General features: G+C 42.9%; 1 protein-coding gene across 4 annotated transcripts in view; it reads left to right on the forward strand.

The window, feature by feature from the left end:
• The first annotated feature begins 3,990 nt into the window (after positions 1-3,990).
• LOC115096099 (rho-related GTP-binding protein RhoA-A) overlaps positions 3,991-15,288 on the forward strand; it is a 35,049-nt gene continuing 23,751 nt past the window's right edge. Inside the window, exons 1-2 of one of the 4 annotated variants that reach the window (XM_029610638.1) lie at positions 3,991-4,176; positions 9,285-9,467. The gene's annotated coding sequence lies outside the window, so the exon portion shown is untranslated. Of the gene's footprint in view, positions 4,177-4,834; positions 5,149-9,284; positions 9,468-15,288 lie in introns of those variants that run through there. The other 3 variants (XM_029610641.1, XM_029610634.1, XM_029610644.1) reach the window with 3 other exon arrangements.

The following is a 15,288-nucleotide window of genomic DNA, read 5'->3' on the forward strand; positions in this document are numbered from 1 at the left end:
GCAAGGGCTTTAAACCATAGGCTAACTGGCACTGTTGTTAAATTTCCTTGTATAGTTTTTCCAGTACACATTTAGTAACAAGTATACAGACAAATAATTCACAATCACTTTTAATAAGTTCTCCTTAAGTAAAATAGTCTACAATGGGCGTCCCCAAATTAGATGAAAAGAAATACTGCATTTGTCCAAAAAGAAATCTTTCAAACCAATCTACCATAGCAGAAATTCTGTTAACTGCCGTAACCTTTCTAAAGGTACCTTCAGCTGGAAATCCCCCCTTAGTGGCATGATGCCATTTAAACATATATCGGACTAATTGTGGTCCATAATTTTTCCACATATAATGGGCAGGGGTTTTTAATGGTGGTTCTGGTATTTGTTTGCTGGGTAAATCTCCCATTTTTTTTTCCTCAAGTAGCAATCCTTTGTCGGATTACAGACACTCTCCTCTTGTATCACAAATACATGTATGCAAGATTTCCCAAGAAATCAAGATTTCTTTGCTATCCCCTGATATCCCGTTTACATTTTTATGGTCTACTTTTATTGTATTTTTGTCCCCCTTTTTCTCTTTTTTTCGTTTTCTGGTTTGTTTTTTTTAATACCATAAGCAGGGGTGCACTTCCCATACTTATCCTAGCCTTTTTCTAGGCTATATTCCCAGGGAATTCACCTCCCTGTATTTCACCTGGCCCAGTATTTTTCCCAGGAGCCTAGCACCCTGTCTTTTTAAGCAGCTGGCTGTTACTGGAGCCTTGCGCCCTGTATGTAAGCTGCAGGCTTTTACTGGAGCCGCACTCCCTGTCTTTAAGCTGCCGGCTTTACTGGAGCCTTGTGCCCTGTCTTTAAGCTGCAGGCTTTTACTGGAGCAATGCACCCTGTCTTTAAGCTGCCAGCTATGTCAGGTACCTTGTAATGCTGAACGCTTTGTTATTCATAGGAACACACAAGTCTCTTGATAACAGTGCAAAAACAATGAGTAAGCACATTTCCCTTAAAGGTTTCAATGTTAGTGCAATACAAATGGTACAGCACAAAAAAAACAAAGAGAAAAAATTAAAAATACCTTCAGGGATCCTATGTTCTGTATTCTGTTCGAATCTAGAGAAGGGCTTTGGACTGTGCTGTCCTGTTGCAGGCCAGGCCACAACCAGCACGCCCTTCTTTGATTCCCGGCCAATGCACCATCTGTTATGAAAAATGTTTACCAAAGGACAACAGAGACAGTGTATTTCTCATAATCAAAAGCCTTTATTTCTTATGCGCATAAGGAAGTCAGCTCCTAAGTCTGAGAGACTGACTTGATTAGATATCCGATTGGTTAGCCTTAAATACAGTTTTGCCCTAGTAATTAAAATAACACCCCTTTGGTTTAAAGTCACAAGGTGAAAAGAAACATGTGCTTACATCTGACATTCCAAAGAGTCCTGGGAAACTAACTAACCTTGAAGATCTACATTTTTTATGACTCTTTACTGTGGGTCTAAGACTACAAAGAGATACATTATTACTTCTGCTATCTAAAGGGAGACAATTCGAAAGAAGGCCTCAAATTGCAAGCAGTGCCCCCCTGGAATTCCACTGCACAGATGCCTACCATAATTTTTTTTATTATCACACACCCAATAATTAAGAACTCATATAAAAAGTTTTAAAAATTTCCAAACAGCAATAAAATATTTCAAAATAGCAGACACATCAAACACCCAATAATTAAAACAAGAAGGGAAAAATCCCCTGCTTCGCATACCTGAAAACTTTTGATTTCACCCTGAGGTTGTGGTGCATTGGTGGGAGTGGCATACATTTTTTTACATCCCCCCTTCCAAGGCAGGCTCCCATTCACACACAACCCCCCATCCCTCCCCACATAGGCTCCCATTCATTCACTTACACACACCCCAGGCAGGCTCCCATTCACACACACACACATATTCATCTCCTCCAGGCAGGCTCCCATTCACAAAGACACCCATCCCTCTTCCCCCCAAGCTCCCATTCACACATACAAGCAACCTCTAAGCAAGCAGGGTCCATGGGTCTCTTATTCCTCTTCTGATGCTGCTTCTGTCACCCGTGCCTTACTCCTTGGGAGAGGATAAGATTGCTTGCACTGCTGCTGAAGTCCTTCCTGTGGCTCCTCCTCCTGTGCTAGCTGATCCAGCGGTACTCTACACTTGTGCTGTTAGTACTTCCTGTATGCTCATCTTGTGTTGCACAAGATGAGCATAGCACTACAAGGGTTTACCATGGGGCTAGTTGGCCAGCACACAAGGAGCCACAAAATGAGCTCCTTATTCTTCGGCCGGCATGGGGATCTCTATCTTCTGCTGCTGGTGGGATGGAATCCACCGGCGGCCGCATGGGCTTCTCGCTGCTCCTGGTGGGCACTATCCGCCACTCTCCTGGGTATGCCACTCTGTGCAACTGCATAGTTTGCACACTCGGTAGCACTGGATCTGTGTGCAGATCACACTCTGTTATTGAAGAATCTTGTAAAAGGTGGATAAGCTACCAGAGCCTGGCATTCGCTTACCCTTCTGGTGGAAGAGATCACCATTAGGAAGGAAACCTTTAGTGTCAAGTATGGAAAGGTTTGGCAACTGGAATTCAATGCAAACACATGAGTTCCTGCATTTGGAGGGCAGTACATCAAAAAAGAGCTGTATGTGATCGGTGTGAAAGAATAATACCTTTCAGGTATTCAGAAGGCTGTATCATATCTTACCTGTCTTCCTCTGTCCCAGGTATACATATTTAGATCCTCCAATCTCATAAGCCTTTCAGTACAGAACCCCCATCATTTTGGTCGCCTTTCTCTGGACAACTTCTATCTCTTAACCTTTTTGAGATCAGGTCTCCAGAACTATTCTCCAGATGAGGTCTCAACAATGACCTGTACAGGAGCACTGTGAATTTTTTCTTGCTTATACCTCTTTATGCAGCCCAGTATCTGGCCCTAATGACTGCCTGATCACATTTCTCAGACATTATCAGCCCAAGGTCTCTCTCCTGATCGGTGCACATTAATGACATACGCAAATCAAACCTTTTCCAATGGAAAAGAAGGTGTAGAACTACAGGTCATGGATCTCAATACTGGCTGGCCCTTCTGCTTCTTCAAGGGGGTGTATCCCTCAGCACAGGTTTCCTTTTCCTACTAGGTACAGCGACCTCTCTAGAGTCCTAGCTACCTGCCTATAGAGCTTCAGATTTTCCTGCCTGTAACTAACAATGACAGTTCCTAACTGCCTCTACATATACAGTAAACTAATAACACCTTTACTAAAGTCAGCACGCTCAGAGTTCACAACTATTTTTCTCTTGGTTTCCCTGTACACACTAATGTCCTCTTATGTACATGCCCCAGCCCCCAGCAGGTTCTTCTCTGATCTATTTGGCTGTCTCTTGCCGGCAACAACAGCACAGGACACGAGCTGGCAGCGCTGCTATCCAAGCAAACGCGTCCACTATTTGAGCCCCTCTACACTTGCAAACTGTATTCTATCCCCTCTGCAATATCACTCACAAACACCGAAAAAAACCCAGTCTCAGAAACGATCCTTGAAGCACTCATCCACTGAAGCTAGGGCAGGACAAAAAGAACCAAAACACACATGACATAGCAACGACAGCAAATAAAAACCAAACCATCCGTCCACTCTGAACAACAAGTGACTTAAGGTATAACGTGCAACGAATTCCCATCCTGATTGGCTGCCATTCAGCCAATCCTCACTATTGGAGAGCACCGACGGCCGCCTTCTTTTCTTTTGGTTCGTGCTGTACGAACAGCTTCTACAGATCTGCCTTCCTATTGGGCCGTATCCAACTACTTTGCTTAAAAAAAAAATAAATTAAAAATTAAATGCCCTACCCCTCGTTTAGCTATTTCCGGAGCTGCGCCTCGCCGCTGCGTCTTACGTCCGTGTGTCTCCTTTCCCGGCTCCCTATTGGCTGTCGGTGCAATCAGTCAGGGTAGGAGGTGCTCTATGATTGGCTTGGAGAGCGGAAGCGCGCCTACAGAGTGAAGAGAGGAAAAGGAGGCGGTCTGAGTCCATTCGGGAAGGAAAGAAAAAGGGTGATTGAAAGAGGAGAAGTGAGTGGCCGGCGGGGGGACCGTAACCGCGGAATAAGTGCTTTGGCCTTCTTAGTTTTCGGACTCGAGTATTCAAGGTAAGAATGGCGTTAGCATTGCTCTCAAAACTCGGGGGTTTCAGTTGTTGTTATTGGGATGGAACGGGAGGGAGTGGAAGTTCCTTTATCCGCGGTATGAGCGCGCACGCGTTGTTCTGGCCGTTATACAGTGAGAGGCGCGCGGGCCCCTTTTCAGCTTTGGGTGGGACGGGGAAATCTTTCGTCGGCTTGCGAAACTTTCATGGATTACGTGAGGGTAGGAGTGCCCGCTATTTAAGCAATAAAAGATTTCTTGTCGATGTTGGGACCTTCTCTTTTAAGAAGGTCGGTAGCTGCCTAAAGCGCCTTTCTTTCCTCGCTGCACTCTGATTGGCAGAGATTACTTGCTCTCACTGATGGCTTGTGATTGGTGTGTGCTTACTGCATGCTCTTTTGTGATTGGTTGGGTTTTACTTCTCTCTCTCTCTTTCGGCACTTGTGATTGGTGATCGATCCCTCGCTGGTTCTGTGAGCGACCCCCCCCCCCCCCCCTTTCCCTCCCTCCGCCTTTCGAGGGCTCTTGTGATTGGTTACTCCCTGGCAGGGAGGGTGGGACTCCATTTTTTTTTTCTGTCTGGCCGGCCTGGGCGCGGTCTGGCTTTTCAGCATCTGCCTGTCCCGGAGCCGGAAACAGTATTTCCGGCTGTCTTTGCCGTTTATATCCTGGCCCCCGAAGCCTTGCGTTTGAGTTGTAACCGGGCCCCGGCTGGCTCTCTGATCCCAGAGCGCTGAGCATCCCTGGCCTGCACTGGTCTCCGGTACTCGGTTATTGTGCTCTTCGGGCTTTTCACTTTCTGGCAGTGAATGTTTTCTCCTGCTGCCGCAGCTTTCACCTGGCCTTGGGGGTGTGCTCTGTTGCGACCGAGGGACTCTGTTACTGAATTATCCTCGCACCGGTCCTCAAAAGTTTAGTGATTGCTTACGGGTGTAGGTAGCGCTTCTCTGTCGCCTGCATTGCTACTGAGGGAGCAGGTACTGTCCTATTATTTTTGTTTTCATAATTAACTGGAGACAAATTTTATATGTACCCAAGCTTAAACAGAGAATTCCGGATGCCTATAGTTGGGTGACTGCCACTCTCCTTGAGAGGAGTTGTGCTGTGATTCTCTGCCACAAGATTGCACCTAAAATAAAGGAATTGGCAAGTAGAGAGGGCAGAGACAAAGTAATTCTACAGCGAGGGTAGTGGAAGCTTGGAATTGCCAATCAGCAGAAACTGGTAGTAAAAAAAAAACCTGTCAGGTTTGGGTTTTTTTTTAAGACTTTGTACAAAGGAGAGGTGAGGACAGAAATGGGAAAGCAGGCTAAAAGAAATGGGGAACTTTTTGTTTTTGGTTCGATATAGATATATATTCATCCATTTGAAACGGACAAAAAAGAAGAGAAAATGATCAGTCCAGTGATAAAAGTTGCTTCAAGTTCCCAAGAGGAGAGGGGTAAACTGAACTAACAGGAAACAGCAGCATTAGTCTAACATATTGTGGAGGGGGGTGGGTGCTAGGGTTTTTTTTTTTGGAGGGGGATCTCCTGCAATCTAAGCTTTTTGTATAAGTGGGGGAGCTCTTTAGCTACAGCAGTGAAGCCAGGGGCAAAGTGGGTGAGCTAATGTCTAATATGCACCTATATAAAATAGATGAAAAATGAGTCAAAAAGGTAAACTACATTTTGGACAACCTCCTAAACTTTCTAAACAACTATCTACAAACATTCTAGCCATACAAGCTCTGAGCTGGATATTTAGCTGGCTCTAATCGCTGCTAGGTGCACATTTGTATTTTGTATTTATTAAAATTAATCGCTTAACACAAAATAGGCCTAAGTGATTTACAGTAAAACAAGCCTAAAATTAAAATTGATGACAGAACATATACAATAAAAAGACAAAAGTAAGGACCAACCAACAGCACAGAATAAATATGGGCATAGTGCGGTAGAAGGTTCTTCAGAAGGAGTCTGTTATGTTTTAGAATTGTCCTATAGACAAGTCATCTTATCAGACCACTATCAGCATTGGCTAGCCATAGGCCTGCTGCAGAAGGAAGAACTTCAATTGGAGTCTGAATTTTTTTAAGATTATCTTGAAGAAGGAGATCATATGGCAGTGAGTTCCATAAAGAAGGGGCTGCTACCGAAAATGAGGTTTCTCTGGTTGTAGTCAAACGGGCAGGACAGACAGAAGGAATGTCTAATAGTTCACATTGGGATGATTTTAAATCCCGGGTTGGCTTATAAATCCTTAAAAGAGCATTTGACCAAGATGGAGAGTCGGGGCTCAGCAATTTAAAGGTGGTCATGGCAATTTTATACCAAATGGGTAACCATTTCATGCTATTTAGAATTGGTGTAATATGATCATAGTGTTTCGCATTCAGTACAAGTCTGGCAGCTGAATTTAATAACAATTGTAATGGCTTAAGAGAATTCGTCAGTAAACCTAATAGACTATTACAGTAGTCTACATGAGGAAAGATGAGTGCACGTACAATGGTGTGAAAATCGGACTTATGTAACAAGTGATGTAGTCCAGCAATTAAACATAATTTGTAAAAACCATTTTAATACCTGATTTAATTTGACTGAAATGATAAAGGATAACTGTCATTTTGGGGGGTAGAGTGAGGTCTATAGGGAGGAGGAATAGCCTAGTGGTTAGAGCACTGGACTATGAACCAGGAGACCAAGGTTCAAGTCCCGCTGTCACTCCTTGTGACCTTGGGCAAGTCACTTTACCCTACATTGCCTCAGGTACAAAAAACTTAGATTGTAAGCCCTCTGGGGATAGAGAAATACCTACAGTACCTGAATGTAAACCGGTGTGATATCTCAATTGAGATGAATGTCGGTATATAAAAATAATAAATAAATAAATAAATAAATGTATCAGCAAGAATTCAGTTTTCACAGTATGAAGTGATTTATTCTGGTGCAATCATTGTTTTATAGATGACAATGATCTAAAGTATTCAGCCAGGGAGTTTGATGATAAACTGAATCTCATCAGCAGAAATTTTAAATTTATCAGTGATGGGAGCAAGCACCATGGCTTGTCGGAGCAGATGGAGCAAGTCTTTCGGCTTCTGCCCATCAATGCTTGCAAAAATACAATTCTTAACTAACTCACTAGCCGACAGCATCACAGACTCCAAAAGTTTCCATTATAAGAAATAAGCTGATTGCAGGCACAGAGGGGGAGAAACATAGGTTAATAAAGCATGCTGAAAATTCTCCTCTGGTCAAGATCTGGGTCACCCTTGCTACTAATAATTTTGTTCACTTTGTCTTGCACAGCTGGTGTGCACCGAGCCTATTGACATTATTGATGAATTTAGCTGTAGTAATCACTTAGGACTCTAGTCCTATTGGAAAAATGGTCCCAATATTTAGAGATCAGGTCATTTGTGAGGCCTTTACTGTTTACACTAGAGACCCATGTTTTAGTCTGAAACATGGAATGAGCACAGCTTAGGTCTGACCCTGCCAGCAGTATAGCACTTATCTCTAGAGAGGGTTTATTTGTGTTAAGATTCCAGCCCCAAGAGCTTGAAGAATATCCCTACCACCCTGCTGGTTGTATCAGTCTTGCTCTGTTCTCTTTGGTCCCTATTTACAGGGAGAAGAGGGTAGCTTATCCCAGGCATGAACAAACTTTTTGGCCCATGCAGTTGATCAGGGATCCCCAAGATGGGTTACACACATGTATGTATTTACTGGGCAGCCACACTGCCATCCAGTGTTTCAAAGCCCCCATTTTGTTTACCTTCAAGTTGCTGAAATGAGTAAGCTCACACTGGCCAGAAAGGCAGATATTCAGTGATGCATAATAGTTTAATTTGAAACACAGTAAAAATAAGATGGCTGATCGCTCAATTTTTCTTAAAATGCTATGTCCTACAAATTCAGCCAGGGGTATGTAAACTTTTGAGCACAACTGTACATTTAAGTGCTTGAAAGGTATTAAACAAGAAGCAAATCTTTATCAGTGGAAAGGAAATTATAAAACTAGGGATTATATTAAGCTCTAAGGGATAGACTCAGTATTGAGGTACTTAATTGTTTTTCTTGGACACTGGTGGATGCTTTGAATGACCTTCTGGAGGAGGTGGTGGAAACCAATAGTAACTGAAAAAAAAAAAGTGGGATAAACTGGATCCCTGGAGACAGAGGATGTTGAAGCACTGGGGGCAACCTTTATTGAGCAGCAATTAAGCCTATAACAGTATTATGACTGTCCTGTGCTTCCAGAAATGCATTGATGCGGTCTGTACAGAATGGCAATTACAACCCTAAATGGCACTGGGCAGGTTGGATGGACCATTTGGGTCGTCTTTATCGGCCATCATTTACTATGTAATCCAGATGCACATCAGGATTTGTATCCCTCTCCTTTAGTGGAGCATCTCTCCAGTCTGTCTGAGGGATGTTGGCACTGTGGAACAATAGACATATTAGTATGGACTGAGCTGGTGAAGGCTGCATAGTATAACACAGCACATCTGTAGAATGGATATTCTGAGATTTGGATTGAGAGGAGGCTTTACTGCATGGGGCAGTTATTCGCTGCCTGCTGTATCCCTATATAGCTCTGCTTCTACTATCTGCAGCTGACTCGGGTGCGTACGCACAGTATTACAATATGTTTGGCAGAGCGCACAGTTTAATTCATGTTTGCATGCATGTTTTTGTGTACAAACTTTAGTCTGATTGCACAAGAAGTTTTGCATGCACTATGCTTGCTGTCATGCAAATTCCATTCTAATGATGTGTACATTGTGGGTTTTTTTTATTAATCATTTGGTTTGTGCATGTTAAACTACCAGTGTTCACTGCATTGGGAGTGCTTTAAACTGAACTGAATTTCAGTGCACAGTTTTAATGCTTAGTTTATTGCATCTCCACCCTCCATTAGCAGCCACTGCATAGTACATAACTAAGCAGATTGCTTAATTACTACTATTCTGGTCTACACTGCTAAGGATAGATCCCAGCTGTAGAAACTTGAACATTTGTAGAATTTCATTCTTTATGATTCTGTTTTTGTTTTTCTCTTTGTTTTTCTACTATCCTGGGTAAATAAACATACAAGTTCTTGTACTTATTCCAATACATAGCTGCCACCACCAGGCTTAGAAGTAATCTAAACAGCTACCAAAACTATTGAGGTTGTTGCATGAACATCTGCTCATGTCCTGAGGTCTTGCTGAACAGTACCAGGCTACCACCAAGCTGCTGGTATTGACCCAATTGGTTTCCTGGGGATTTTTCGCCTGTTTGGACCAACCTGGCTACTCAAGGTCTGTGTTGCTAACTTATGATTCCTGTTTTCTTATCACATATCACCTTTGCCTCCCCTTTTGAATGACAGAAGGGTGTTTTGTGGCAATACTGTAACTTCCCAACCAATTGCTCTGACTTTACTCTGATCTGTCCTAAGCTTGTTTGAATTTTGCAAAGTATTGGTTTTCACCCCACCCCAAGTGGGGTGAATAATCACCCTCTGATTATTTTCTTCTTTCATCTGATCTTTCCTTCCTCCATAACCTTTCTCTTTGGGATTTTATTTTCTAAATCGTCTAGTACTTATTTGCCTCCCTGGAAAGGGAGGCAAAAAGAGCAGCCCCTCCCCAGAGCTCTATCCACTGTATTGTAGTATCTGGCCCCCACACTGACATTCAAACACTTTGAGTAACAAGCACTAGCCAATAGGGACCTGAGCCAGCACTGATTGTACCAATATGGAACAGGTCAGTGAAAGGTTGCATGGAAAGAAGTGTACAGCTCCATTTAGCTGCATGTGTATATGGTCCACTGCACACTCCAGAGATGCAACTATATTCTAAGTTCAGTACAAAGCAGCTGTTAACATAGGCACAATGCCTAGACTATTGTATGCCCTGCTCACAAAGTCATAAAAGCTGCTGACATTCACTGATCTTCTGAGAGGGGTTTTCAGGGTTTGCCTTTCACATCACTGACCAGAGTGAATCTGTTCTCCATTAAGCATATGAGTTAACCATTTTGTCATCTGGCATAGACACAGACCCAGCTCCCAGAGCTTACTAAAAACATTACTGCAGGGGTGGCCAACTCCAGTCCTTAAGAGCCACAGACAGGTTATCTCAAACATATTCTTTGTGGATATCCTGAAAACCAGGCCTGTTTGTGGCTCTTGAGCACCGGTGTTGACCACCCCTGATTTCCTGGGTATGTGTGGGAGTGCCTGGATACGTTTTCTGCCGTATGAGCTTCTTGGCCTATTTTCATCCAAGCCAACGCATGGACATGTTGCAGTCTCAACTTTTTTTTTTTTTTCCCCCCCTCAACCTTTTGGTTCTGTTCTTATTGCTGCTGACATCTTTTGCTACCATCTCAGTAATCCTTCAAACAAATCTTTTCAGTTCTAACAACAAATATTTCTGATATGAATACACTTGTGCTTAGTATTTTCAAGGCCTGCATCTATGGCTGCTGAATCATGGATATGCACTCAGTCTTGCTTTTGCTGCTTGAGCCCAAACCTGGAACAAGACCACTCTAACATGGCTGCAGAGAAGGACCCAAAAGGCATTTGGTATATTTGTTAACATGACTCCCTGGAAGACCTTTAAGTGTCCAGATCATGGCTCAGCAGCTCTACATGTTATAGCAGTTGCAGGAATGTGTGTAATAGTTAAAGCCTTTGGATTTGACAGACGCATTGAGAGAATGCAAGAAGCCCCTCATTCATTCAACTTATGAAGCCTTTGACATTGTAGTCAGGATTGATCACTTCCATGTGAGCCACCTGGCTCCCACAGTTGTGAATGAATGGCCTCTGAGTGTATTGCATGATTATCTTGCAGATGTGCCCTATATAGGGGACAGAGTTTGAGGCAGTGGCTCTGACAGTTGCTATCAACTGCAGCAGGGGACCAGCTGGCTCCCACTCAACACCAGTTTGTTTTTTTTTCCCTACGTGTTTCCATCCATTCAACACCCTTTCTGCTCTTTTCAGTGTCTGTACTCTTCAGCAACTGCCCACAGGGTGCTGGAGAAAGGCATTGGCCAAAGGCTCCGTATCAGATAAACTGGGCTGTTTTGACTTTAGGATCCTCCTGGTGGGAGGAAAGGGTCCATGCCAGCAAAGGCTGGTGGGTCCTGAAAATTGTGGCACATGGCTACTGCTTATGCTTTTTTTTCCTCACCCTCCTCCAGTCCAGCTAACTTCAGTCTTCAGCTCTGACTTTTCTCAGTTTGCCCAACTGGAAGTGAAGTATCTTCACCAGAAGGTGGTCGAACTTGTCATTCCTCAGGTGTGCAACCTGGAATAGAAGCCCTTGCATTTCCTAATCTCCTTCTTCCATCCCTCCCCCTGCACTCAAAACAAGTAATGGATGATTAAGATTCATTCTAGACTTGTAGAGGCTTAAAAAGTTGTTTGTGTGGGAGAGGTTCAAGATGAACCCCCTCCAGTGTTTGTGCTTTCACTCAGCAGAGGGATTGGATGTGTGCTGTAGATATGAAAGATGTTTATGCACATGTTCCCATTCACCCTACCCATCGAAGTTCCTTAAATATATGAGATGCCCACTACCAATTTAATGTGCTCCGCTTTGGCATCTGTGGCTCTGAGGGTGATCATAACATGACTTGCAGTGATGGTAGCACAGTTTCATCAGCAGGGAGTCTGTTTCCATACCTGGATGATTAATGTCAAGTCAGTCGCCATCAGAAGTTCTAGAGTATTTCAAACACCATATGGCTCCTCCAGTCCCTGGCGATCCTGGTCAACTTTGCCAAGTTAAAACCTGATCCTGGTTCAAAGAATTCAGTTCACTGGAACCTGGGCAGACTTGCTTCAGGAGAAAACATTTCTCTTCATTGAAAGAGCCATATTTCTTTTAGGCTTGGTAAGAAGGCTCTTTCAACAGGACAGAATGTCAGTGAGATTAGTCCTGGTTCTGCTTTATGTGGTGGCTCTGGTGCATGTGGTGGTTGTGGCTGTCAAAGCCAGTGGAATAGACTCTATCCAACCAAATCAATATGACCCCTGGAAAGATGAAAAATCTACATACAGGACTCACATTAAGAGTTCCACCACATCATTTGACTGCTACTTCCATGTGGGGGTGGGGGGCACATTGGAGTGATGTGAACCCTAAGGATCACGATCCCCAGTAGAGTCATCTACAAATCTAAATGCCATTTTTTGGGAAAAAGAATATTGATCCAGACAGAGGCCATGTACTACTTAAACAAGTAGGGGGAGGTATGGGCTCTTATACCCTCTGCCAGGAGACCTTCCAAACCTGATCATGAGCAGGACATCACAATACCCACATTCTGGGAATTAAAAAAAACAAAACAAAATAAAACACTTTTTGAACCATCTCAGCTGGGTGCTGTATCTGCACAAGTGATCCTTTAAAACAAGGGATTGCAAACAACTTATTCAGTTACTGAAGAAAGCTGGTAGTCATCCTGTTTGCCTCAGAAGACAAAGGTGGAAGTTGTATTACATGCCTCAAGCAACTGTAAATCTGTTCCCAGTGCTTTTATGCTAGACTTGTCTGTCTACTCTGTAGCTACAGATTCCCCAGGACTGTCTGAAAGGTTCTTTGGGACAAAGCAAGGACAATCCTCAGCGCCATCATGGTCATTGCAAGTGTGGTATCTATATCTCATCTGTTGGTTCAATTGCCAGTTCCTTTGATAATCTGTCATCACACAGGAGGGGGAGGTAGGCTATGCCATCCAAACCTGCCTTCACTGGCCCTCATAACATGGATGTTGAATGTGCAGAGGTCTCCTCACAAGAGCATAAGATTTACCATACTAGGTCAGACCAAAGGTCCATCAAGCCCAGTATTGTTTCAAACAGTGGTCAATCCATACTGCAATTACCTGGCAGGATCCCAAAAGGCAGATTCCATGCTGCTTATCCCAGGGATAGGAAGTAGATTTCCAAGTCTATCTATCTTAATAAAGGTTCATGGACTTTCCTCCAGGAACTTATCCAAACCTTTTTTAAATCCAGTTACATAACAGCTTTCACCATATCATCCTCCAGCAATGAATTCCAGAGCTTAATTATGTTAGATAAAACAAAAAAACTTTCTCCTATTTGTTTTAAATATACTACCTAGTAACTTCATTGCATAGCCCCTGGTCTCTTTACTTTTTGAAAGAGTAAACAATCAATTCATGTTTATCTATTCCACTCATTTCATAGACCTTTCCTTTCTCTTCTTAGCCATCTTTTCAAGCTGAAAATCCCTAACCTCTCTTTAGCCTTTTCTCAAAGGGGAATCAATCCATTCCCTTTATCATTTTGGCCACCCTTCTCCATACTTCTAATTCTGCTATATCTTTTTTTGAGATGTGATTAGAATTACATACAATACTCAAGGTGTAGTCACACTAAGATGTGATAGAGGCATTATGATATTCTTTTATTCTCCAGTGCTTTCTTAATTCCAAGCATTCCTTTTGCTTTCTTGTCTGCCGCTTGCTCTTTCCAAGAGAAGTGGAGGATATTCTGATTTGTTACAAAACCTTCAACCAGAAAATCCTACGGTGCAGGTTCTGCCAGCTGAACCCCTTCTCTTGTTGCCCAAGGGATTTGTTTCAATATATTTTGCTTCTCAGATTCAGGCTTTGGTACCTCTTTAGTCAAGTTTTATCTGTGGGGTGTCTGCCCCCCCCCCCCTATTCTCAAAATTCATAAAGACTGGCATTTCAAACCACTGGTCAGCAAATCTCCAGTGACTTGGGAGCTTAACTCATGAAATATTCTTCTCTTCTGTCCCTCGAGTCAGTGGACCTGAAAGTATTGTTTCCTTATGGCCATCACTTCGGTACAAAGAGTAAGTGAACAAAAGGTTCTGGGTTTGTGTTCACAATAGGTTAGCTCTCCGAACTCCCTTCAAGTTCCTTCTAAAAGTGGTGCCTGTGTTCCATATTAATCAAGCTGTTGTGCTATCAACATTCTTTCCAAGCCTACATGTGCACAAAGGATAATAGCCTCTGGTGTACTACCTAAAGAGGACTCAACCTCTTGTCAAGCTTCTCAACTTGTTTGCATCCTTTGTTCTTAATAGATTGGGAAGGACAGTTGCCAAACTGTCCAGTTGACTAGCAGACTATATAGCACATTGTTATGTGCTGACTGGCTTACAGATAAGACTGTTAGCTCATGGAGGGGCCATGGTGACTTCCATAGCTTATTGCAGGGCCACTTCTATTGATGTCTGCAAAGCTGCTGTGCACACTTTCACATCCCACTACTGTCCGAACAGCATGACCTGAGGAGAGAGTAGCCTGTTCACTCAGTAGTACACTCTCCATTTGGTGGGATCAGGTTGTTCTTAGTAAGTGCTTCTGCCATGCAACCCTTGGCTTTGGACTCACCATGCATAATAGCTAATTCATCTGGTTACCTGTGAACAGGGTTCTTCTTGGACAGCAACGTGAATCAGTCATTCTTGCTTGTTCTCCTTCAAGGAGAGTCAACTAGCTTGCTGAATCTCCATCTCTGGAAGAGATGGAGGGGCTCTTGAGGCAGCATGTGCACATGTTCAGTACAATATTTACTGAGCTCAGAGCTAGCTATGTTTGTACCATCTGATGTCGCCCACATTTAATGGTTAACTTATTTTGCTACCAATGGAAAACACCATTTAGAGCTAAGTAAACTTGCTTTACTATATAGATAGATAGATAGATATATATATATATAGTAAAGCAAGTTTACTTAGCTCTAAATGGTGATTTACCCAGTCAATATTGGGGTAATTCAAACATCAGGACTTGCTAGAGAGACAAAGTTCCTGGATGTAATAAATGATTGCTTCATGGAAGTAATTGGTTCAGGAACCAAGAGAGGGAGCTATTCTAGATTTAATTCTTAGTGGAACACAGGATTTGGTGAGAGGTAACTGTGGTGGGGCCACTTGGCAACAGTGATCATAACATGATCAAATTTAAACTAATAACTGGAAGGGGGACAGTAAGTAAACCTACAGCTCTAACACTAAACTTTCAAAAGGGAAACTTTGATAAAATGAGGAAAATAGTTAGAAAAAAAATGAAAGGTGCAGCTGCAAAGGTTAAGTGTTCAACAGGCATGGACATTGT

This window comes from Rhinatrema bivittatum, chromosome 1 (genome assembly GCF_901001135.1).
Source record: "Rhinatrema bivittatum chromosome 1, aRhiBiv1.1, whole genome shotgun sequence".
Lineage (NCBI taxonomy): Eukaryota > Metazoa > Chordata > Amphibia > Gymnophiona > Rhinatrematidae > Rhinatrema > Rhinatrema bivittatum.